The 3,645-nt window shown below is 35.3% G+C and overlaps 1 protein-coding gene across 2 annotated transcripts in view; it reads left to right on the top strand.

The window, feature by feature from the left end:
- Positions 1-3,645, top strand: part of map1ab (microtubule-associated protein 1Ab) — an 87,447-nt gene that overhangs the window by 55,635 nt on the left and 28,167 nt on the right. The window lies entirely within an intron of this gene.

Below are 3,645 nucleotides of genomic sequence, written 5' to 3' on the forward strand. Positions count from 1 at the left end.
TATATATATATATATATATATATATAAAGATATAGCCTTATATCTGATATACTATATCAGGTATAAGGCTATATCTTTGAACCACGTAAAAGTGGAAAGTGAGTCATCATTCTTCTGTGTTATTGCGATATATTTACTGCCAACGGTTAAGGCCATTTTGATGACGTGTGCTTTATGTCTTATATCTAGAGGCAATGTGTCCCCTTGGGGGAAAAGGTGGCTAAGCAAAGTATTTCAACCCCCTTTTCACTAATCAACTAATCATATTATTAATTTACCTTTTCTCTGCAGTGGCCGATGCTAGAAATTTGCATTCAAACAACATTTAATGCCTTGACCTTGTTTGTACGTGTGTGCTTACATGGATGGCTTTCATAGCATAATACTATTCACCATGAAGCTCATTGGTTTTATATTTAGAACAAGATGTTGGCGGTCTGTCTGACATTATATTAGAATTATGAATTTTACAGTTGAAAGAGGAGCTGTCCTTGGTACTGACACTAAGCTTTAAAAACACTGATATTATGCTGTTGTAACATCGGTTGTGAGTTTAAATTCAAAGTTTGGTTTCCACTTTGAATATTACAACTTGCTAAACTGAATATTAACTGCAGTTAAATACTGCATATTAAAGTGTATTAGTCTGTCTCCCTAGAAGTAACTTGTTGTGCATGTTCCTTGAACCCTCTCACCATCCCACCTACCACTGTAAATGTGGAGCATGCTATCTGGAGCAGTGCAGTGGCTGGGCCTCGGTCCATCAGTGCTCCGTTTTAGTCGCCTTTAAACAGAGCGTTCCCGTTTTGGGAGTTCAGACGTGGATATTTATATCAAGCAGGTCAGCTGAGGAAGAGCCGGAATGAGTAGAAACACTGAGTTCTGTCTGACAAATGACCTTCCTTCCTCAGTGGATCGCAGGTATGAGCAGAGTCGTGGAAAGACCGAGAGGGAGTGAAGAGTTCACTTCCTGGATCCTTAAGTCAACTGACAGAAGCGGGGCAGACACATGCAGTGTCTTCTCTCCCACAAGTTATAGGAAAATGGATCATAATGATGTGTCAGTTAACACACATTGATTACGAAGTGTTTCTTTGGATTGTTGGAATTTATTAAGACTTATTTGAATCAGGCCATAGAAACAGTTCAAGTTTAAGTCAAATGGAAACAGAGTACTGCAACAGTCAACATAAATATAGAATAGAAATATTGCAATAAAACAAGCCCAAAATATGTCAAAGATACTATAAAAAAATACTATAACAAAAATGTAAAATATAACTTTCAAAAAGAAAATTAATGATTTTGTGCAGGATGTGCAGATATATTGATGAGGGGCAATTTCACAGTATATAGAATATATAGAATATGTGCCATATACAGAGATAATAGCCCCAAACCATTTTGAGGGTCTTTTCATGGAATTTGTGGAAAATATATAATACAAAAATTCTCTCTATTAGATCCAAAGCAATACATCTACGACGCTCATGTTATATGTTGGCACACAATCAACAACAAATTGCTGTACAGAAATGAGCAAAGGTTTGTTAGAGGTAATTTAGAAATGGTGTTACATTAAATATTGTCCTCCAGATAACACTTTTTTTTATTTTTTTATTTTTTTTACAGTTTTTTGTACAACTGTTAAATGTCCTGTTCAATTCAACATATTTATAGTGTCAAATCCTTACACAAGTTATCTCAGGAAACTTAACAGATAGAATAGGTCTAGACCGCACTCTATAATTTACAGACAACAATTCCCCTAAAAAGCAACTTTACTTACTGTACATATCTTGGTCAAAATGTAATCAAACTTTAATTACACAATTTAAGCAGTTCTTCTCAAAAATGTAATTGTTTATTTTTTGTGTTTATGTAAAATAAAAAACTGTATTATGCAGCATATAATTATGTGCTAAGCTATCACTATTGTATCATTGATTGGGTTTTAATCCCCATTAAAACTGGCTACACCCTGAAAAAGGGGTTATTAGTATTAGTATTATTATTGACTCCTTATTCCTTAGTTGGGAAATAGGTTTTCTGTTCTTTTTTTAACCCTCTTAAAGCATAACGCTTTTTAAAGCAAAGAAGCTCTGGATTTAAAACCTCAATAACACTTACCAAAATTACACAAATGAAATATCTAGTTGCAGAAGGAGTTTTCTTTGTAATCCCAAATTGAGTTGCCATGTCATTTGTTGTGGACTGAGTGAACTGCAGATATGTTTCACAATGACATGCTAATGACATGCACCGCTCTGATGTTGCAAACAACAGGCTAGAGAACGAAATGATATAGTAGGAAAAAGCTAAGAGTTTTTAAGATGGATTCAGCTGACAAAGGATGCAGGGAGCCCGTAAACACTGTGCAGAAATGAGATGTATTTTAAAATGGTGCGAGTAGAAATGATTAGTCAGTGTTAACATTCTCATTCTCCACTGCCTTTAGCTAAAAGTCACTTTATTAAGGATGATGTCTGAGATGCCAGTGATGGAACGCCACGGGGAAAAATGGATGAGGACAACTTGGCTGAACATTGCACTCTTCAAAAGGACTGTTTAAACAAACACTTTCAAGCGGAGGAACAGATGCCGGCCTGTTTGTGGAGGGTTTAGCTTCTAACTGTTTGTATCTCAGTGGATGCAATGCAGCCCTCAAGGCTCACTCACATCATTGAATTGTAATTTCCAGTAAAAGCCTCGTTATTTATTACAATTTACAGAGCACAGGGTTAAAAGACTGAAATGATGATGGATGTTTGTCATGAATACCACTCGGGTTTCTTTATGTTGCCCAGCGGTGACTTTGACAGTTATTTACCAGAGTAATATCACTGTTCTGCTGCAGTAGACATACAAATACCTTCCTTGAAATATGCTTGGAACTAGTATTATCAATAGTTTAAAATGAGCTCTACTCTGAATGTTTGTATAAATGTGAATGCAATAGTTTTAATTAGTTTTTCTCCATGGATTCCAGCCTTCAGGACACAGACATCTAAAGGCTGACATGGTGATGTGGGGACATTGTAGGAGGTGGAGATGTGTTTAATCAAGGCGTGTCTGACGCACAGCAGAGATAAGTCGATTCCCACCTAGACTTAAGTCAACAAAAAAATCCATCAGTCTTCCCCATTTGACAGCTTTCTTTAGGCTGAGCAGATTTTTTTTGCATGCAAGAAACCAAAGCTAAAATGTAACATTTGTCAGTGCCACACTTATGGCGCTGACATATTGCTATTGATATGCAGATATACGTAGGTTGTTGAATAAAGTAGTTATACAAAGAAACATGGAATTTATCTCAGAAATGACTTAGTTTGAAGATCCTTTTTCTTCCAATAAAAAAAACAACATATTTAGTTTCAAATTTGAAATTGTTAAGGCTTTTATAAAATGTAAAATAATGATTATACAGTATAATATAAATTGGTTGTTCAAAATGTTGTTTTTCCTCCGTCAATCAACTTAACCCTTGTGTTATCCTTGGGTCAGATTGACCCGTTTTAAAGTGTTTTACATGAGAAATATGGATTTCTTTCAACCAAATTGTCCAAAAATAACATGGATGATTTTTTAAATAGTTTCAAAACAGTATCCGGACTAAACTTTGACACATACCCATCTGTGATCCAC

Source organism: Etheostoma spectabile, chromosome 8 (genome assembly GCF_008692095.1).
Source record: "Etheostoma spectabile isolate EspeVRDwgs_2016 chromosome 8, UIUC_Espe_1.0, whole genome shotgun sequence".
NCBI classification, from domain to species: Eukaryota; Metazoa; Chordata; class Actinopteri; order Perciformes; family Percidae; genus Etheostoma; species Etheostoma spectabile.